Source organism: Chiloscyllium punctatum, chromosome 5, assembly GCF_047496795.1.
Source record: "Chiloscyllium punctatum isolate Juve2018m chromosome 5, sChiPun1.3, whole genome shotgun sequence".
Classification (NCBI taxonomy): Eukaryota; Metazoa; Chordata; class Chondrichthyes; order Orectolobiformes; family Hemiscylliidae; genus Chiloscyllium; species Chiloscyllium punctatum.
This window is the reverse complement of record NC_092743.1, coordinates 6,525,101-6,547,961: the sequence shown is the minus strand read 5'-3', so window position 1 is coordinate 6,547,961 and position 22,861 is coordinate 6,525,101. Positions and strand designations below refer to the sequence as shown.

Genomic DNA, 22,861 nt, shown 5'->3' with positions numbered 1-22,861 from the left:
CGTGCATCTTGTAGATGGTTCTCACTGAGCGTCGGGGGTGGAGAGAGAGGATGTCAAATATCTTTACTTTTCATTTTTGCCTTTGAAGGAGATTGAAGTGAATTTAAGTTCTTGTTTATAGATGGTGCTCAGGGGAATGATTCATTGCTCGGTAACACTGCTCTCTTTTGATGCCTGTGCTGGCTCCTATATTCCATAGATAGTCATAACACAGTGAAGTGACTGCAAACACCAGCAGATCTGCTTTTCCGAGCTAAATGTAGGCATGAAGACGCAGAAGGATACTGCTCAGCTGTTTATGAGTAGCTGAAAAACAAGACGTGCATTTACGTAGCGCCGTCCACCACCATGGGGTACAGCCCACCTTTTCAGCGTAGCCACTGTCATAGTGTAGGGGACGCTGCAGTCAGTTTGTGAACAGCTAGTTTCCACATGGTTGGTGACCCTGTTGTCAGTTACCGTGGTGATGACTGAGAGATAACTGCCGCCTGGGGTAGGGGGGAGCTCTCTCTTAGTCGTCTACGAAACCACGCCCTGAGGGGTTTCTGCTTTGCCTCCTGAGACGTCTCAAGTGGACTTTGCAACATTAATACCACACCCCCTAGCAGAGCAGCACCTCCTCGGCGCACCACCCACCCTTCAGCGTCTCAGAGACTCACTGAGTATTGCCCCAAGCAGGATCTGTGTTAACTCTTTGAAGAGCTCATCGTAGGGGTCCACAGCAGAGAAAGAAGCCCTTCGGCCCATTGTGTTGCTGCTGATCAACCTCCTAACTATGTGAAACGTAAACAGCAGCGTGGGCCACCAGGGCCGAATGGCCTCTTACATTCAGTGGAAAATAATGGAAACTTGAAGGATTCTATAACAGACTCATCCCCTTGCCCATTTCATGTTGTGTGATTGTACCTCGTTAGTATTTATACAGATTCCGGAACTTTAGCCTGACTGCATCAAGATCCCAGCTTTGCTCTGAACCATTGTAAGGAAATGTGGAATGTGTGTGAGCCTGCTTTGAGGAGCGTTCCAGGACTGGGTTAGTCCCGAATGGTTCCTGCCCTCCGTGATGGGCAGAGGCAGGACACGGAGAGAGATACGTGCACATACACACGCTCGCGCACACACGCTCGCGCACACACAGACACACACAAACACACACACACACTGAGAGACATGCACTCTCTCACTCACACAGACACACACACATTCTCTCTCACATGCACGCATACACACACACACTCACACTAAAGCACAGATACACACACAGATTCACACACATTCTCACACGTGTGCGCGCACACATGCACACGCATGCACATACACACACTTGCGCCTGCAAACACACTCTCTTTCACACCTACGCGTGTCTGTACACACACACACACACACACACGTGCAGGTGCACGCAGGTGTATTTCCACTTGTGTTAGCTGCCTTCCTGTCAGCCCCATGCGAGTGAGTGAACTCTGCACCGTTCCCGGTGTGAGTGAGTGACAGGACCATGGCAGGCTGACTTGCAAACCTGATCCCTGAGCAGGTTTGGCCATCTCCCTTCAACACGGTCCATCTCATAAACCAACCAGAACGCTGTCAGGGACAGTGCGGGTTTTAGCCTTTGAACAGTCAGACACCTTGTTCAAACATTCCCGTCAACCGTGAGATCATAAAACCAACCAACTGGAACATTACACCACACACAGCTCATAGCTTTAGGATAAGGGAGGGTCAGATTTAAAACAGAGATGGAAAGGAATTACTTCTCTCAAAGGGACATGAATCTGTGGGATTCACTCCCCCAGAGAGCGGGGGATGCTGGGACACTTGAGTAAATTTAAGGAGGGACAGACTGATTTTTGATTATTTGTGGGTCTACCTACAGCACATGGACTGCAGTGGTTCAAGAAGGCAGCTCACCCCCACCTTCTCAAGGGGCAACTAGGGATGGGTAACAAATGCTGGGCCCAGCCAGCGATGCCCATATCCCACAAGTGATTAAAAACAATTAGCAATGGGGCAGGAAAGTGGGAACTGGGGCTGAGATGGGACCAGTCGTGTTTGTATTAAAGGGTGGAATGGCCTCCTCCTGCTCCAAGTCCTTCTGCATTCTGAAGAATATACAAATGAGGGGTATTAAATACCTAGAGTACCAGAAAGAGACTTGGACGTGTCAGTGAGAAACTTCATAGAATCCCTACAGAGTGAAAGCAGGCCATTCAGCCCACGCCATCACACCCATCCCTGTAACTCTGCATTCCCCATGGCTAGCCCATCTAGCCTGCATAGCATGGGGTAATTTAGCATGGCCAACTCACCTAAACCTGCACATCTTTGGACTGTGGGAGGAAACCGGAGCAAACCCATGAGCCACGGGGAAAATGTACAAACTCCACACAGACAGTCGCCTGAGTCTGGACTCAAACCCAGGCCCCTGGCGTTTTGAGGCAGCAGTGCTAACCACTGAGCCACCGTGCTTGTCTGTAAGCTGTAATGTTCCATTCTGTTTCAGGAAATGTTCCTCAGGTTTTTGATTCAGTTTTTTGTCTTCAAGCTTGGGAATCGGACTGCCACAGGTCACCTTTATGTTTTGTGCGGAGGGGATCTCCAGCCTGTTTGATCTGTCTCTCGCTGGGTGTGGCCCCTCTGTTCCGGTGATTATTCCAAGTAACTGCTCTTCCCTTGCACTTTCCCTGGTGCCTTAGTGTTAGAGAGAAGAGGTACTCACGGAGGTATCTAAATGTGACCTAATCAAGGCTTGGGATGAGGTTAACATCGCACCTGTTTTGGACTCATGTTGGTTTTGATTTAACCTAACTTTCAGCCATACTACTTTGTTTGATTTGATTTATTGTCATGTGTGCCTAAATACAGTGAAATGCTTTGTTTGTGATCAGTACAGGCAGGTCATAGCAAGCAAGGACAGAGGGTGAAAAAAAACCTGGACAGAGTCAGGCCTTCTGGTTACCTCGCACAGGACGTGCACTAGACAAGGTCAACATTGGCAAGGTCAGCATTATATGAAGTTTGTGAGATCCATTCATTGGTACTGCAGATGCTGGAGAGTCAGAGTCGGAAAGTGTGGCGCTGGAAAAGCACAGCAGGTCAGGCAGCATCCGAGGAGCAGGAGAATCAACGTATCGGGCATAAGCCCTTCCTCGGGAATATGCCGCTTCCTCAGTCTAAAAATGGCTGGGAAGAAGCTGTTTCTGAATCTGTTGGATTCAGGATTCTGTATCTTCTGCCTGATGGAAGGGGTTATAGGAGATTGTTACCAGGGTGGGAGGGGGTCTTTAGTGATGTTGGCAGCCATGCTGCAGCAATGAGCCATGCAAAAGGAGGGCATGGTGGAAGGTTGGCTTCTATGATGGCCTGAGCTGTGTACACCACGTTCTGTAGTTTCTAACGGTCCTGGGCAGAGCAGTTACCGTACCAGGCCATTATGTACCTGGACAGTATGCTCTCAATGGTGCACCAGTTGCTGAGGGTCCTTATGGACATGCTGAATTTTCTAAGCTGGGGAAGAAGGGGCGTTGTTGTGCCGACCCCAACATTGGGAGCTGCAAAGAGCACTTTGAGCACATGAATACAAATGGGAATTCGACACTGAGTGGGAGCGCGGCTGAGCAGAAAATCAGCTGCATCCAATGTGGTTTCATTCTTGAAATGGCCTAGAAAAATGAGCTTTCTTTCAGAAACAAAACCAGTTTCAAAAAAAAAGGAATGAAGAGCAAATAAGGAAGAATTGTTAGCACTGACAGCTGGGTCAGTAACTGGAAGAGATGGAATTGGAGATAATTGACAGAGGAAAGATGAGGTTTTTATTACCTATATGTTTGAGACAGTCAACTTTCAGAAGAAGGGATTTTGGTAAAAGGCTTAACAGGGGAAATGTTTAAAAACAGCAGAGGATGTTGGCACTAATTGGAGAGCTGGCCAGCACAGGCAACATGGGCCAAATGTCTAGATTAGAGTGGTGCTGGAAAAGCACAGCAGGTCAGGCAGCATCCGAGGAGCAGGAGAATCGATGTTTCGGGCAAAAGCCCTTCATCAGGAATAGAGGCAGTGTGCCTGCAGAGTGGAGAGATGGCCTCCCTCTGTACTGTAAGGTTCTCTGATGCTTTATTTGTCACCGGGTGGTAGTGTCTCCTGGTTTGACAGGGCTCCAATCCACCTGTGACCTGGCATTCACCCAGATGGCATTATCTCACGATGAGGCATCAGAGTGGGGAATATCTCCAATCATACTCCACTTCTGAAGAAGAGTCATATTGGATTCGAAACGCTAACTCTTTCTGTCTCCCCAGCTGTTGGCAGACCTGCTGAGGATCTGTCAGCAATGATCTGATTGAAGGATGGAGCAGGCTTGAGGGGCCGAATGGCCTAATTCTGCTTCTAAATGCTTTCTCTAGAGAGCCCATTATGACATTCTGAGCTGGTGAGTTCAGGTTGAACTAATCAGTTTAAATCTGAGATGGATAGACTTTTGCTGACTAAATATACTTCAGGAATGAACCCATGAGATGGCACTTGGATACAGGTCAGCCAGGACATCACCCAAGGGCAGAATGGGCTTGATGGGCTGAATGGCCATTTCCTTTTACACTAGGTGAAAGTGAGGACTGTAGATGCTGGAGATTATAGTCAAGATTAGAGTGGTGCTGGAAAAGCACAGCAGGTCAGGCAGCATCCGAGGAGCAGGAAGATCAACATTTTGGGCAAAAGTCCTCGATGAAGGGTTTTTGCCTGAAGCATTGCTTTTCCTGCTGCTCGGATGCTGCCTGACCTGCTGTGCTTTTCCAGCACCACTCCAGTCATCCCTTGACGGTGTCTCACTGCTCCTGACAAAGGGGCAGCGCTACAAAAGCTTGTGATTTCAAATAAGCCTTTTGGACTATAACCTGGTGTCATGTGACTTCTGACCTTGTCCACCTCAGTCCAACACCGGCACGTCCACACCATCGCCATGAGGAGGGTCAGGATCTAGTGATGAAAAGCAGTGACTCCTTCCCTCGCTGAGGGTCCCTGAGACTGACCAGAGGGACCTGGAGTGTAGTTAAGGAGCACAGCTCCGACCAGACGGGGCTCACATTGCATTCAAACTTTCCATTATTATTTCTGGCCCCACATCCCCCACCCCCCACCCCCCCCACCTCGCTACAAAATGAGTGATTACTTTCCAAGGAAATATTATTGACTGTCGATCTAATCTCTTTGAACTTTGCAGGAAGGGTCAGGAGAAATTGGATGAATTCCTTTTGGGGAAACCTGGGGAAAATGTTATAACAACCATGATCTTATGGGATAGCAGCAACCCTGAGGGGGCTACACCTGCTCCCATTTTGTATGTTTCTGTGTCCAATGAGACTCATGGGTCAAAACATCCCGGGGGTCACCATTGACCACAAACTGAACTGGACTCGCCACATAAACACAGAGGCTACAAGAGCAGGTCAGAGGCTGGGAATCCTGCGGTGAGTAACTCACCCCCTGACTCCCCAAAACCTGTCCACCATTGACAAGGCACAAGTCAGGAGGGTGATGGAATACTCCCCACTTGCCCTGGATGGGGGCAGCTCCAACAACACTCAAGAAGCTTGACACCATCCAGGACAAAGCAGCCCGCTTGGTTTACCCCACAACCACCAATGTTGACCCCCTCCACCACCAACGTGCAGTCACAGCAGTGTGTACTATCTATAAGATGCACTGCAGATATTCACCAAAGATCCTCAGACAGCACCTTCCAAACCCACAACCACTTCCAACTAGAAGGACAAGGGCAGCAGATACATGGGAACCCCACCCCCTGCAAGTTCCCCTCCGAGCCCCTCACCATCCTGACTTGGAAATATATCGCCCGTTCCTTCAGTGTCACTGGGTCACAATCTTGGAATTCCCTCCCTGAGGGCATTTTGGGTGTCCTTACCCCCCTGGGGTGGAGGGGAGTGAGTTAATGTGGGGAGACTGGCGAACCTGGTATTGTTTACAGCAGGGAGGGTTAAAGGGAGATTTAATTGAACTGTTTAAAATCACAAAGGTTTTTGACAGAGTAAACGTTGCCAGCGGTAACCAGAGGGGACAGGTTTAATGTAACCAATAAAAGAACCGATGTGGGAGAGGGAGAGAATACGTTAGGATAAGGTCACTGACAGCTCAGGAGGAACCTTCTCAAGGACAGCTCAGGGTGGTCACATCCACAATCCTTCACACCCTGAACAAATGTTAAAACTGGTCTAAATCTTAGAAAGAGGGTGTACAGCCACAGTGGGTCGAATGGTCTCCTGCACTGTCAGATACAATATCATTCCCCAAAGTTATTTGTAAGACGCTGTTTATTGTGTTACCAGAAAATGATAAGCTCCATTTTCATTAGCCCTGGACTTGTGAAGCCACTGCCTGAGTGGGTGTGAAGATTCTTCAGACCGCAATATCTCCCCAAATCCCTACACTCCGGCAATCGTGCAATAACAGCCAACTCACCAACTGGGAGACCTGTTATTTGTTGACAGAAATACCACTGATGAAAGCACCCAGGTTCCCATTAATAACTCCTTCATCAGCCTGGATTTCACGTGGTCTCCACTCTCTCTTTCACCCTCTCCTGTTTTCTTCCCTTTCTCTGTTTTTCAATTACCCTCTTGATCCTACTTCTCTCTCTCTCTGTCTCTCTTTATTCCTCTCTCTTCCCATTTTTATCTCTCTCTCCCTTTTTCTCTCTGTAAATTGCCCTCTTGCCTCCTCTCTCTTTCATTCTCTCTCCTCTCTTTCTCTCTTTACTCTTCTCTCTGTTTTTCTTTCTCTCCCTCTCTTCCCCCCCCATTTTCTCTCTATTTCTCCCCCACTTTGCTTTGTCTCTTTCTCCCTCCTGCCTTGCACTTTCTCTGTGTTTCTCTCTGTCCGCCCTCTTTCTCTCCTCTCCCCTCCCTCCCTTGATCTCTTCCTATCTCAGTTTCCCTCCCTCTTTCTCTCTCCCCCTCTGCCTCTCTCCTTTCCCTTTCTCTCTCTCGACTCCCCTCTCCCCTCTCTCTCTCCTTCTCTCTTTCTCTCTGTCCCTCCCTTTTGTCTCTCCCTCTTTGTCACTCTTTCTCTCTCCCCCATCTCTCTCTCTTTCTCTTTCTCCCTCCCTCCCCCTCTCTCGCTCTCCTCCCACACCCTGCTCCCCCCATCCCATTCCCCAGGACACAGACCACCTACTCCTCTACTTGAATCAGTCCAAAGCTGACCTGTTGCCAGTCAATGGAAGGTCTGAGATGTGCCTCAAGATCCCTGCCCCAGTTGCTTCAGTGATTCATGTTTTTTGATGAGATTCAATAAAATTGTGCATTAAATCAGGAAGAGAGAACGAATGATGTAGCTTAGCAACAGGCCACTTGGCCCATGTGTGGCCTAATACTTTGAGCCACCTAAGTAGTACATAAGACCACGAAACTGGGGAACAGAGTTTAATGATCAGGGGAAATAACCCCAAAGAACTGCGGATGCCGGAAATCAGAAACAAAACCAGAAATCGCTGGAGAAACTCAGCAGGTTTGGAGCAGAAGTGGGCCATTCAGCCCATTGAGTCTGCTTCATCATTCACTCAGATCATGGCTGATCTGATAGCCCTCAACTCCACAGATGGCACAGTGGCTGCGTGGTTAGCATTGCTGCCTCACAGCACCAAGGGCCTGGGTTCGATTCCAGCCTCAGGTGACTGTTTGCATGTTCTCCCCATTTCTGTATGGGTTTCCTCCCACAGATGTGCAGGTCAGGGTGAATGACAACGTGGTTAAGTATATTCATGGCAGGTTTTTATTTAGTAAGGGGAATTGAGGGTTATGGGGAAAAGACAGGAAAGCCGGAAGGTGTGTGGATGAGGTGGATTGGCCATGCTAAATTGCCCAAAGTCTACTGGTATGCAGGCTTGCTGGATTCACGTGGAAGGCAGGATTAAAGGGATAGGTGGGTCTGGGTGGGATGCTCTTCCGAGAGTTGGTGTGGACCCAATGGGCTGAATGGCCTGCTTCCACACTGTAGGGGTTGTATTTTATGGGGTTGAGGATTATCAGATCAGCCAAGATCTCATTGAATGGTGAAGCAGACTTGATGGGCTGAATGGCCTACATCGGCTTCTACATCTTAAAGCATTAAGGCCTTATGGTGTCACAGTGCACTTTTCAAACTGTTAGTTTGACCTCAATGTCCTGGAAATTGAGGAATTAGTCTCAGTACCATTTCTAGCGTGTGTGACACAAAGTGATTTACTCTGACATACACAATGTTGGGATCTAGTGTTGGTGGGGGAGGGGGTTGGAAACCCCACATGTGATGAGAATCGTGCAAATCCTAGGGAGTTAATGCTAGTTTCCTCCAAATCCGAGACTTCAAGCTTCTAAAACAAAACAGAGAAACCTTTTCCAATCTGGGATCGTGGTTATCTCTGTGTCCCAGCATCCCCTGACCCCAGGTCAATGTTCTAGAAATGTAGTCTACGAAAAATCCGCACACTCTAAGGTGAAGCAATTCCTCCGTCTCTCAGTCCTGAACAGATGGACCTTTGGAGGCTGGAGAGTGATTGATTTTATCACGTTTGAGGTGCTAAGGAAATGCAAGCTGTCGGTCGAGTTGTTGTTGCCTGCTCGAGGTACAACTGCAGCATGATGCTTGATATAAAAGCTTGCTTTCTACTGTCATTGAGAGTCTCACAACCAAACAAAAGGCATAAGACATTTTCTCATTTCCCAAAGGAAAAGATTTAAAGATTTCTCTTGCCTTTTTAGCAGAAGTTTAAGTACCTCTCAACTACCATTAAGCACTCCAGGGATTATGTCATGTATATTTATTTTGACATTTTTTCTTTTTTGCTTTAATATTTAGTGACAAGGTGATTTTCTTCACAGTGAATTTTTTACAATTTCTTCTGATTTTCATTCATGGGATGTGAGCATTTATTGCCCGTCCCTAGTTGCCCCTTGAGAATGTGGGGGGGTGAGCTGCCTTCTTGAATCACTGCAGTCCATGTGCTGTAGGTAGACCCACAATGCCCTTAGGGAGGGAATTCCAGGATTCTGATCCAGCCACACTGAAGGAACGGGCGATATATTTCTAAGTCAGGATGGTGAGGGGTTTGGAGGGGAACTTGCAGGGGGTGGGGTTCCCATGGATCTGCTGCCCTTGTCCTTCCAGACGTTAGAGCTCAGCTGGGGTTGGTACAAAGACAACTTAGTCCTTTTTGATCATTGGAGGATCGAGGAACGAGAGGTGATCTTTCTGAAACATGGACAACTCTGAGGAAGAGCTTGATAGGTTGAAAACCAAGAGGCTGTTTCTTGCTGCGGGAGAGCCTGGAGCTGGGGAACAGAGTTTAATTATCGGGGGGGGGAAGTAACCCAAAAGAACTGCGGACGCTGGAAATCAGAAACAAAACCAGAAATCGCTGGAGAAACTCAGCAGGTCTGGCAGCATCTGTGAGCAAAAGCAGTGTTAGCTCTACAGATTCCCCCTCATTCAGAACATTTTTGTTAATTATAAGAGGCAACTGTTTAGAAGGCGTAGGCCATTCGGCCCTTCAAGCTGGCTCCCCCATTCAATATGATCACGGCTCATCATCCAACTCAGTCCCCCTTCCCACTTTCTCCCCAGACCATTTGATCCCTTTAGCCCTGAGAATGATATCTAAATCTTCCCTGAAACAACTTTAAAATAGAGATGGTGAGGAATTTATTTTCTGAGTTTTGTCAACCTTTGGGATGCTCAGGGAGCAGTGGAAGCTGGGATACACAGGGAATGGTCTGTCATACACTGAGCTAGTCTGGTATACACAGCGTGTTGGTTTGGGATACACTGGGAGCTGGTCTGGGATATTCAGGGAATGGTCTGGGATACACAGGGAGTTGGTCTGGGATACACGGAGCTGGTTTGGGATACGCTGGGAGCTGGTCTGAGATATTCAGGGAATGGTTTGGGATACACAAGGAGTTGGTCTGGGATACACGGAGCTGGTTTGGGATACGCTGGGAGCTGGTCTGGGATGGTCAGGGAATGGTCTGGGATACACATGGAGTTGATGGTTATGGAGAAGAGGAAGTCGGAAAGTGGAGTTGAGGCCAAGATCAGATTCTCTACGAGCCTGTTGAATGGTGTGGCGTATTTGACGGGCTGAATGGCCTCCTGCTAATCGGTGTGTTCTGTTTTAATGACACATTGCTATGGGTCTGGAGTCACGTGTAGCCCAGACAGGGTAAGTTGGTAGATTTCCTTCCCTCAAGGATATTAATGTACCAGATTGGCTTTTTACAACTGACAATCGTTATATGATCTCCATGAGTTTTTTTTTAAGACTTATCTGAATTCCTGGATCGGAGTTCTTGTCTAGCACTCTAGATTCCTGGCCCAGTCACACAGCCACTGTGGTGCAGCGTCCCCATGGTTAGATTCCTTTCCAAGGTACACAGGCTCTCTCTAATTGGTGCATGCTCACCATTCCTAGTCAAGGAGCTATAAGCATAGCACAGAAAAAGACCCTTCGGCCCTTCATGTCCATGTCAGTCATCAAACATCTGTCTATGCTGGTCCCATTTCCCAGCACTTGACCCATAGCCTTGTGTGCGACGGCACTTCAAGTGCACATGGAGTCATAGAGTCCTAGAGCACAGAAAGAGACCCTTCGGCCTAAACAGTCCATGCCAAACATAATCCCAAACCAAACTGCTCCTGGCCCATATCCCTCCAAACCTTTCTGTTCCTGTATTTATCCAATGTCTTTTAAACGTTGTAATGGTACCTATCTCCATCACTTCCTCAGGAAGTTCATTCCACACGCAAATCACCCTCTGTGTAAAAAACATTACCTTGTATGTCTTTTTTACATCTCCCTGTTCTCACCTTCAATTGTGTCCCTTAGTCTTAAAATCCCTCACCAATTAAATCCTTCTTCAATGTGATGAGGGTTCCTGTCTCTCCCACCCTTACAGGCAGTGACTCCCAGATTCCCCACCACCCTCTGGGGGAAAACATCATTTCCTCACATTCCCTCTAAACCTCCTGCCCCTTCCCTTCAATCTGTGCCGTCTGGTTATTGACCCCTCGAGCAAGGGGAGATGTCTTGCCTGATCTACACAATCTATGTCCCTCAGGAGTTTCTACATCTCAACTCAGTTTCCTCTGCTCGAAGAAATCCGACCTCACCCTATCGTGTCTCCCCTCATCGCTGGCTGACATCCTGGTGAGTCCGCTCAGCACCCTGGCTGGTTGTAGACACTGTCTGTGGTCAAATCTTAACCACTGTCTGAAATGGCTAAGTGAACCACTCCATTATATTCAAGACTGCAGCTCACCGTCACTTTGTTTGAACTGAATGAAGACAGTCTACATTGAGTCGTGTAGTGCTGGAAAAGCACAGCAGGTCAGGCAGCTTATGCGCAAAACATTGATTTGTCTGCTCCTCGGATGCTGCCTGACCTGCTGCGCTTTACCAGCACCACACTCTTGACTCTGATCTCCAGCATCTGCAGTCCTCACATTCTCCTAGTCTACAATGAATATAAAACACGAAGACAGGAAGACAGAAACTGGTGGTGCTGAGACAGGAGGACAGAGACAGGCAGACAGAAACAGGCCGACAGAAACAAGCAGTGGTGAGACAGGCAGTCTGAGACAGGCAGTGCTAAGACAGGCAGACAGAAACAGGCGGTGCTGAGGTAGGAGGACAAAAACAGGCAGTGCTGAGGCAGACAAACTGAAACAGGCAGTCTGAGACAGATGGTGTGGAGAAAGGCAGACAGAAACCGGTGATGCTGAGACAGGAGACAGAAACAGGCAGTGCTGAGACAGACAGAAACAAGCAGTGCTGAAACAGGCAAACACAAACGGTGTTGAGACAGGAAGACAGAAACAGGCAGCACTGGAGAAACTCAGCAGCTCTGCTGGAGAGAAACGGAATGAAGTGATCCACCTGAAACCTTAGCTCAGTTTTCCTCTCTGTGACCTATAGAGCATTCCTGAAAATTATCCCGATCTAAATTTCCCATTTGGAGCTTCTTCATTATTTTGCTTCGCCATCGAAACACGGAAATTTGCCCGTCTCGTCTCTGTTGCCATTTACTCTGCACTTTAACCATGATCTTTCTTCAAGATTCACTCCCGGGATGTGGGCATCATTGGCTAGGCCAACATTTAGTGCCCATCCCTAATTACCCAGAGGGTCTAGAGTCACATGTAGGCCTGACCAGGTAGGGACAGCATGTGCCTTTCCTGAAGGACTTTAGTGAACCAGATGGGCTCTTCCCCCCCCCCCAACAGTCATTTCATGGTCATCATTCGATGCAGCGGGTCAGGCAGCATCCGAGGAGCATCATTAGACACTTAATTCCAGATTTTTTTGTCGAATTCAAATTCCACTATCTGCTGTGACAGGACTTGAACCCAGGTCCTCTGGATTAACAGTTGAAAGTGTTTTGCTGGAGAAGTACAGCAGGTCAGGCAGCATCTGAGGAGCAGGAAAATTGACGTTTCAGGCCGGAGCCCTTCATCAGGAATGACTCTGATCTCCAGCATCTGCAGACCTCACTCTCTCCTCTGGATTAACAGTCCAGCGATAATACCACTGGGGCATCACCTTCCCCATGGCTGACATGTTTCTCAACCCCGTTCTCCTGCCTTCTCCCCGTAACCCTTGATCCCCATTACTCATCATCTATCTCTGGCTTAAAGACTTGGCCACCACATCCCCCTACAGCAGTGAGTGTGGAGGGGATGATGAAGAGTGGAGATACTTGTGGGGATGTGGGGGTGTTGTGGATGTGGAGCAGGGAGGCTTAGGGGAGGGACTCCAGAGTCCCAGGCAGCTGGGGGGACAATGGTGGAACGATGGGAATCGGTTGGAGATTGTGAGGGGAGGGTGGGGGGGGTTTGAAAGATCAGTGTTGGAGGGGGCGCGCGGGGAGAGAATCCAGTGGCTGATGATCATGGAGGTGGAGGACGTTACACAAATTGGGGCAGGTTTGGGTGGGTGGTGGGGGTGGGGAAGAAGCCTGACAATTAGCATCGATTTCCCCCGAGAGCTTCCATTGGATTTACAAAGGTGTGGCTCAAGGTGGTGGGGGGGGGGAGAGTTAGGTTATGTGACCTCTCTCTCTCCCAGTTGTTTCAGGAATGTTCAACTTCAGTTGTAAGAGAGAGAGAGAAAACAAGAGAGTGCAAGCTTGTAGGCCTTACCAGCCTGTTCTGGAAAAGTAATTGAAATATGTCAGTTTGTGTACAGGGGGGAGAGATTGTTGGAGCACCTCCTGCCTCTCAGTGGAATATATTAAGTGCCGATGTGAAGAGAGATGTGAATGTGAAATTGTATATTATAACCTTGTCTGCACTGAGCAAATAATTGCCCCATATGTTTTGGTGATAAGTTTTCTATCTCTGCAGTGACTAATTTATCACATTAAGCTGCTAACAAGTGCTGGTGGAAATATTACACAAGGAAACAAAATTTTATGTTAAGTTTGGGTTTATTATCCTTTGGGGGTACGTGCGAAGTCTAAGTGCAGCCTAGCCAGCAGTTTGAGTGTCTCTTCTAAATCATTACTCTAATTGAGAAGGAGAATTCAGAGCTAAGGCATCTTGCTGCAGCACTTTACATCTAGTTAATAGTCAAAGGAGCTCACAAGGTAGACTGCTTATGTGATATCAGTAGACTCAGAGGTGGGGGGGGGGGTTCTGCTGTCTGTGCACTTCTTAACCTCCAGAAAGCAGGCTTCTTTCTAAACTTGTTCTCATGCCCCGTTATTTCTGTGCGTTCCAAGGGCGGGAAATTTTCCACCTTGCTGTCTGCTTGTCTTCTCTTCTGGTTCCCAGCCCCTTGCCACATTAGTTTAAAACCTCTCTAACAGCAGTAGCAAAAACTCCCCCAAGTACATTGGTTCCAGTCTGGTTCAGATGTAGACTATCCAATTTGTAATAGTCTCACCACCCCCAGAACTGGTCCCAATGTCCAACAAATCTGAACCCCTCCCACCTGCACCATCCCTCAAATTATTTCAAATAGATAGCCCATCAATTCCACATCCTTTTGGTAATGTGACAACCAGAACTGATCCCTCCCACTAGCTCACACTCGGTCAAACAGTGGGGTTCAGAGCTCTCTCATTCTCTCTCTCTCTCTCGAGCCCCTTCGATGTGGCTTTCCTCCCGAAAATGGCGGGCCTGCCAATGAAAGTCTCGTGAGGTTGTGTCAGAAGGTTTTGAACCAGCGATGGTCCACGAGAGGTTTGTAGTTAACCCTTCGGGCGCCTCTGCCCTTCATTTGCAGGTTGCTGTCTGAGCAATTTGTGTTAGACTCCTCCTCTCCCCCCACCAGCTGGTGCCTGGGGTTGGGGTAAGAAGGGGATGGCGAGGCCCAGAGAGTTCCGGGATGAGTTTTCCCACTGCTCTCCAGCACCTCCAGCCTTGTTACCAGCGTTCAGGATTCACACAGGACCCCATTGAGAAGGCAATGATGAAGTGTTTGGGGGGGGGGGGGGGGGGGGGCAGTGGGCTGCTGGCTGGGATTCATTCGCAATCCCGGATGTTGCTGTTTTTTCGATCTCTCTGGGACAATGTTTCAAAGCCCAGACGTGTTGTAAAGACATCAGGCAGACAGGAGCTGTCACCCAGCACTCCACGTAACGGGGATTTTATATCGCCAATTGTTTCACGTCAAACCTGCTTCACAGCAATGGAACATTCCTCCACAGGTGGAAGACCTCCAAACAGCCCAAGACAAACCTGTTTCCGTTCAGACCCTCAGCTGAGGGATTTTATTTTCAGTTGTTCCACCGTTTATACATTCACGTTATGTGGCCAATGCTGGAATTTATACACAAGAATTGTAGCTGCTCCATCTGAGCACAGGACATTCCTATCAGCACAACACCCAGATCGTCATCGGGGATATTGATTGAGGGATAATAATCAGCTCTGACCCTCCGACAGTGTGGTGCTCCCTCATCACTGACCCTCCGACAGTGCGGCGCTCCCTCAGTACTGACCCTCCGACAGTGCGGCACTCCCTCAGCACTGACCCTCCGACAGTGTGGTGCTCCCTCAGTACTGACCCTCCGACAGTGCGGCACTCCCTCAGCACTGACCCTCTGACAGTGCGGCGCTCCCTCAGCACTGACCCTCCGACAGTGCGGCGCTCCCTCAGTACTGATCCTCCGACAGTGCGGCACTCCCTCAGTACTGACCCTCTGACAGTGTGGTGCTCCTTCAGTATGGCGAGGTGACAATGTAAACCCTTGATATCAAAGCTATGTTCATCTGGGTGTGGCATCAAAGAGCTCAGTCAAAACTGGAGTGAATGGGAATCAGGAGGAAGATACCTGGTACCAACTCCAGGACAACTCTGCAGGAGATCCTCAGGGGAGTGTCGTAGACCCAACCCTCTTCAGTTCCTTTATCAATGAGATAATGACCAGATAATTGTCAGACCATCCAGGCAAGTGGGAAGTATTCCATCAGACTCTTGGCTTTTTCATATTTATTCGCTGAGTGGACATGGGTGTCGCTGGCTGGACCCAGTATTTACTTCCCGTCCCTAGTTGCCCCTTGAGAAGGTGAGGGTGAGCTGCCTTCTTGATCCACTGCAGTCCATGTGCGTAGGTTGGCCCACAATGCCCTGAGGGGCGGGAATTCCAGGACCCTGACCCAGTGACACTTCATCAATGCCCTTCCCTCCATGGTAAGGTCAGAAGTGGGGAAGTTCACTGATGATTATACAAAGTTCAGCAACATTTGGGACTTCTCAGGTACTGAAACAGTCCATGTCCAAAAGCAACATGAACTGGACACTAGCCTGACATGTGACAAGTGACATTCATACCACACAAATGCCAGGAAATGACCACCTCTATTGGACAATCTAAGCATTCAATGGTGTTAGCATCACTGAATCTCCCACTCTCAGCATCCTGGGAGTTACCATTTACCAGAAACTGAACTGGACTCTCCACATAAACATAGTGGCTACAAGAGCAGTTCAATGGGAAGGAATACTGCAGAGAGTAACTCCCCTCCTGACTCCCCAAAGCCTGTCCATCTACAAGGCACAAGTCAGGAGTGTGATGTAATACTCCCCACTGCCTTTCCTCTGACAATGCTGCTACTATCTCAATGGATGGTGCTTACCACAATCACTCATGGCCTACCCCTCACAGACCCAGATGAAACCAAATGAAGGCTAGGTTATTACACAGGGGAGAAGGGAATAGGAGATGTGTTCAAAAGGTTGGGGAGGGTGGATGGTGGTTGTGGGAAAGGGGATAAGGTTGATACTTAAGCACCAACATGAATCCGTTGGGCTGAATGGCCTGTAGATTTTTATGAGGAAATAAGACTGTCAGACAGAGGTAATTTGGCCCATCGAGTTTGTTCTGGCATTCAGTTTGGTGATGGTTGACCTGATACGTATGTCAAAGTGAGTGTGTTTTAGAGAGGATTCGTCTGATTGGCAACATTCAGGGTGTGGTTGCATGGTTAATGCAGGAGGAAATGAGTCTGTAAGATGAAGAAATAAATATTCAAACTCCTGTCCTCACCTCCTTAACCAGAGGAAATCCCCCCCTGACCCCTCCCATCCCATCCCATCCCCTCCCCTCGGAGGGGCCTGCACTCCAGGGACCCAGCCTGGGCCTGGGTGTGGAGGAGGCTGGGAGGCTTTTCCATTGGAGTTCCTGCTCTTTGTTCACAGGGAAGCTGTCCTCTGGTACGATGTGGTCCATTGTCAATGTCAACAGCTTGTGGGCTGACAAGACACATTCCCTGTTGGATACAACACCACTACGTACACAACACAGCTTGAGCCATGTGTGCGAGAGAGGGAGTGTTTATGTGTTAGAGAGAGAGAGAGAGAGAGAGAGAGAGAGAGAGAGAGAGAGTGTATATGCATGTATATGAGTGGGCGTGTGTCTGCGTGTGTGTATTTTGTACATGTTCTATGTTTTGCGTGCTGTGTGTTTTACATGTTTTGTGTATTGTGTGTCGAGTGTGTTTTCCATGTTGTGTGTTTTGCGTTGTTTTTTTATTGGATTCTCTACAGTGTGGAGACAGGCCCTTCAGCCAACAAGTCCGCACTGACCCTCCGAAGAGTCAACCACCCCTTTCCCTCTGAATGATGCACCTAACACTATGGGCAATTTAACATGCCCAATTCACCCTAACCTGCACATCTTTGGACTGTGGGAGGAAACCCACGCAGACACGGGGAGAATGTGCAAACTCCACACAGACAGTCCCCCGAGGCTGGAATAGAACCTGGAACCCTGGGGCTGTGAGGCAGCAGTGCTAACCACTGAGCCACCGTGCTGTCCATATCCCTTCAAACCCTTCCTATTCATATACCCATCCAAATACCTTTGAAATGTTGCAATTGTACCAGCCTCCACCATTTCCTCTGGCAGCTCATTCCATACACGTACCACCCTCTGCGTGAAAACGTTGTCCCTTAGGTCTCTTTTATATCTTTCCCCTCTCACCCTAAACCTATGCCCTCTAGTTCTGGATTCCCCCACCCCAGGGAAAAGACCTTGTCTATTTATCCTATCCATGCCCCTCATGATTTTATAAACCTCTATAAGGTCACCCCTCAGCTTCAGCCCCAGCCTGTTCAGCCTCTCCCTATAGCTCAACTCCTCCAACCCTGGCAATATCCTTGTAAATCTTTTCTGAACCCTTTCAAGTTTCACAACATCTTTCTGATAGGAAGGAGACCAGAATGACACTCAATATTCCAATAGTGGCCTAACCAATGTTCTGTACAGCCATAACATGACCTCCCAACTGACATACTCAAATGCTGTGACTAATAAAGAAAAGCATACCAAATGCATGATTGCCTCCCTTCGTCCTGTTTCGGGGAGGGATGGATACTGCTTGCTGTGGTAGAGGAAATCTACTCACTCATCGAACTAGAAGATGCTTTTGACCTGAAAGGATATTGTTTACTGTCTGATAGCAACTAGGTACCGGTAATCTGGGCAGAAACCAAGGAGTAGGAGAATCGACGTTTCGGACATAAGCCCTTCTTCAGGAAGAAGGGCTTATGCCCGAAACGTCGATTCTCCTGCTCCTTGGATGCTGCCTGACCTGCTGCGTTTTTCCAGCAACACATTTTTCAGCTCTGATCTCCAGCATCTGCAGTCCTCACTTTCTGCACCAGTAATCTAGGCAGCCTGCACCATTGAACTGAGGCTGTGCAGAAATTGGTGCAGTTTCCTTTTCATTGAAGTTCGTGCAGGGTTTCTCTCTGCGAGGACTAATGAGTTTTCTTGTGCTGTTGTCCCCAACGGACTTCGTCAATGAGATGGCCCGCCCTGTGGCCCCCAATCATCCAATCCGATTCCCGTTCTCTCCCTTGCTCCCCAATGCTGGGACCCTCCTGGGGCCAACTTTAAAAGCCCCTTGAGCCCCTGGACAAGCACCATCTGTCTGGGGCTGTCCTGCACGGATTGTGGCATTTGCCCTGGGAGTGGCAGATAAGGGGAGACTGGTGCCCTATGCCACCTTGCTTGTGGGCAGAGAGGTGGATGGTCCTGGTGGATGGGATAGTTTGAGGCTGGACAGTACCCTTCCTTCAGGACTGGCATAAGAGCCCATGCCACTGTACACCTCCTCTGGATTGTCAGGGTCTCAGCTGCCCGGGTAAATGTCCAGCGCAAGAGGGTCGGTGACCTAGTCCCCTGAATGAGAGAACCCACTCACACTCTCTCTCCACCTCTCTCTCTCTCTCTCTCTCTCTCCCACCCTTTCGAGATCCCAAGCTGTTCTCACTGATCCGGCTTGATCATAGTGGGCGGTGCTCAGTGCACCGCGCAGCATTAACCCTTTCACACCCTTGTTTATCTGTGACCCTGTACTTTCTGCCTTTCTCCTGAGAAATCCAGAGCTGCCTGGTTTTTGGCAGGCGGGTGCCTGTACGTTGACATGTTCCCTCAGCTATGCCCTAACACACTCAGCACGGTGGTTCAGTGGTTACCACTGCTGCCTCACAGCGCCAGGGACCCGGGTTCGATTCCAGCGGCAGGCGACTGTGTGGAGTTTGCACATTCTCCCCGTGTCTGCATGGGTTTGCTCCAGGTGTTTCCTCCCACAGTCCAAAGATGTGCAGGTCAGGTGAATTGGCCATGCTAAATTGCCCTGGTGCATTAGTCAGGATGGGTTACTCTTCAGAGGGTCAGTGTGAACTTGTTAGGCCGAAGGGCCTGTTTCCACACTGGAAGGATTCTATTTCTTCTTACACCTGCATTGCCCTGTTTTAGTCCTCGATGGTGAGTACCTCCATGCCCTCCTCTCCCTCTGTGACATGCTCCCCTTGAGAGGAGAGGCCTAGCTAACACAGGCTCTGTTGATGCTATAAAGGTAAGGCCTTGGTACGGCTCTGAGCACCTTTCACAACGCACATTACCTTCAACAGCAGCGGCCTGAGATGAACTCAGCGATCAGGAAGCTCAGGCTAAATCTGGAGGGAGAGCTTGGCTCCCATGAAGTGACCAGACTTGTCCCATGACGATCCTGGGAATTTGAACGTTCCTTTCTCGCAAAGTACGCGAATCAGCGAAAATGTGCTGAAGCTGACTTTACAATATGATGAATAATAATTGGAGTGACTTGTGGAATGCTGAGTGCTGCCCACTGCTTCTAAATAGCACGGTTATGGAAAATCATTACCTCGAATAGAAAAACTTAAATGGAGGCTAAATCTGATAAATGCCTCATTTTTCATAGATTAGACACCTTGCTTCCTCGTGTTGTAAATATTACAGACAAACTGCAGACGCTGACCTTAGTTGGGTTTGTGAGTTTTAGGATCTGCAGGACTCATAAATTGCATATTCTAGGCTGGGCATTTCACCATTGTAATCTTAGAAGTGTTTATTCATCTGGAATGTATTAAAAGTGTGATTAATGATATGGAGACATCTGCTCTTTTACAGTGTCTGACTGTATGAGAGGGCTTTTTTTTTCCTGGTTGGCCATTGTAATTATAAGCCACACACACTAAAATGCCAAGAGTTTAGAGCTGGGCTTTGACATTTGTGTTTAAGCTTTACTAATTATTAATGAACAGAATTAGGTAAATAAGAGTTTGCAGAGCATTTGAGTGCAAGGTATTGTTGCTCTCCCTGTCTTATGTAGACTGCGGAAAACATATTGTAGCTTCAAGCTATGACCCCAGCAATGGCACAGATAATCAATTGTGTTTGGGAGCGTTGACTGCAGATCAAGTCAGATAATTGCAGCCTTATTTTATCATCACAGTTCAACAAATTACCACAGAGAGCACAAGAAAAAAAAGGAAACTGAAACTTAATTAACATCTGTTGCTGTATGAAGTGAACGGGAGCTGCATGTAAATACAGAAACCGAAATGAGTTATTGTCTGTCACATGCCGTACTCTGGATTATTACACCGTCCCTCCACTGCAACAGCTTCATAAACAGCTGCTTCAGCCTCTGCTCGGTCAGGAGAGGTGGATGGTTCTGATCGGATGGTTCAGCACACTGGACTGCCTGAGCTCTTGCTCAGGAACGGTCATGGGTTAAGACATCTGTCTTGGAACTGAACGGTCCGAGGGGGATGTTTGCGGACTGCCTGGTGTCTCATTGTGCCATTCAGTGAGTCAGCACCCTGGCACGACGTGACACTGACACTTGACCAAAGGCACATGTGGCCAGTACAGTTGGAGCTGATGCTAGACACATGGTCTGCTCAGTCTCCTCTGCTCTGTGACCCTCTCTCTCTCTCTCTCTCTATCTCTCTCACACACACACATCTTCCTTTTCTCACACACCCTCTCAAAGCTTTTCTCTCTCACTCCCTCTCTCTCCTACCCTCAATCACTCACTCTCTCTCCACCCCTCATTCCCTCCCTCATTCTCCTGGCCTCCTTCATTTACTCTTTCTATCTCCAAACCTCATTCTCTCATTCTCTCTCCCTCTCGTACTCTCACTCCCTCTCTCCCTCCTCCTGCCCTTATTTTCCCACTCCCTCTCTCTCTCTCCTGCCTTCGTCCTCTCCCACTCCCTGTCTCTCTCTCTCTTATCCCTACCTTGCTCTCTCTCGCCCCCAATCTCTCTCTTTCTCCATCTCTCTCTCTCTCTGCTATTGTGGGGTGTTGGCTGATTTCATATTCAGCTGTTTCAGAGACCCACCCAAAACACATTCTTCACCGGAGAACCTGTAACTTGAAAAAGACTGGAATGGGGGGAGGTTGGGTATTATTGGGCTTGCCCAAGGGCTTTGTCAGGGAAAGCGGATGATCCCTGGGATGGAGGGATTGTCCCATGAGCAAAGGTTAAACAAGTTGGGATTCTACTCCCTGGAGTTTAGGAGAATGAGGGAGATCCTATTGAAACATATCGGATTTTTAAAGGGCTTGACAGGGTCAATGCTGAGAGGACAGTTCCCCTCACAGGAGAGTCTAAGACCAGAGGGTACAGTCTCAGAATAAAGGGGCACCAATTTCAGACAGAGATGAGGAGGAATTTCTTCTCTCTGAGGGTTGGGTGTCTTTGGAACTCCTTGCCCCAGAGATCTGTGGGGGGAGAGTCCTTGTGTATATTTAAGGCTGAGGTCGATAGATTCAAGATCAGTCGGGGAATCAAGGGAAAGGGCAGGAAGGTGGGTGTGAGGAATGTCAAATCAGCCGTGATCCTATTGAATGGGGGAGCAGGCTCGAGGGGCCGAATGGCCTATTCCTGTTCCTATTTCTTGTGGTTTATACAGACAACATCACCCAGACCTGAACAATTACACCGACAACATCACCCAGACCTGAACAATTACACCGACAACATCACCCAGACCTGAACAATTACACCGACAACATCACCCTGACCTGTACAATTACACTGACAACATCACCCTGACCTGTACAATTACACCGACAACATTACCCAGGCCTGTACAATTACACTGTCAACTTACCCAGACCTGTACAATTACACCGACAACATGTCCCAGACCTGTACAATTACACGGACATCACCCAGACCTGTATAATTACACCGACAACATCACCCAGACCTGTACAATAACAACGACAACACCACCCAGTCCTGTACAATTACACCGACAACATCACCCAGACCAGTACAATCACACAGACAACACCACCGAGTCCTGTACAATTGCACCGACAACATCACCCAGACCTGTACAATTACACCGACAACATCACCCAGTCCTGTACAATTACACCGACAACATTACCCAGACCTGTACAATTACACCGACAACATCACCCGGTCTTGTACAATCACACAGACATCACCACCCAGTCCTGTACAATTACACCGACAACATCACCCAGACCTGTACAATTACACCGACAACATCACCCTGACCTGTACAATTACACCGACAACATTACCCAGACCTGTACAATTACACCGACAACATGTCCCAGACCTGTACAATTACACGGACATCACCCAGATCTGTATAATTACACCGACAACATCACCCAGTCCTGTACAATTACACCAACATCACCCAGACCTGTATAATTACAACGATAACATCACCCAGACCTGTACAATTACACCAACAACATCACCCAGGCCTGTACAGTTACACCGACAACATCACTCAGACCTGTACAATTCCACTGACAACATCACCCAGTCCTGTACAATTACACCAACATCACCCAGACCTGTATAATTACACTGACAACATCACCCAGTCCTGTACAGTTACACCGACAACATCACCCAGTCCTGTACAGTTACACCGACAACATCACTCAGACTTGTACAATTACACCGACAACATCACCCAGACCTGTACAATTACACCGACAACATCACCCAGACCTGTACAATTACACTGACAACATCACCCAGACCTGTACAATT

The 22,861-nt window shown here is 48.4% G+C and overlaps 1 protein-coding gene across 4 annotated transcripts in view; it reads left to right on the top strand.

The window, feature by feature from the left end:
• znf521 (zinc finger protein 521) overlaps positions 1-22,861 on the top strand; it is a 603,804-nt gene that overhangs the window by 81,106 nt on the left and 499,837 nt on the right. The window contains exon 1 of one of the 4 annotated variants that reach the window (XM_072569706.1): positions 14,158-14,232. The exons of the other annotated variants lie outside the window; for them this stretch is intronic. The gene's annotated coding sequence lies outside the window, so the exon portion shown is untranslated. Of the gene's footprint in view, positions 1-14,157; positions 14,233-22,861 lie in introns of those variants that run through there. 4 annotated transcript variants of the gene reach the window in all.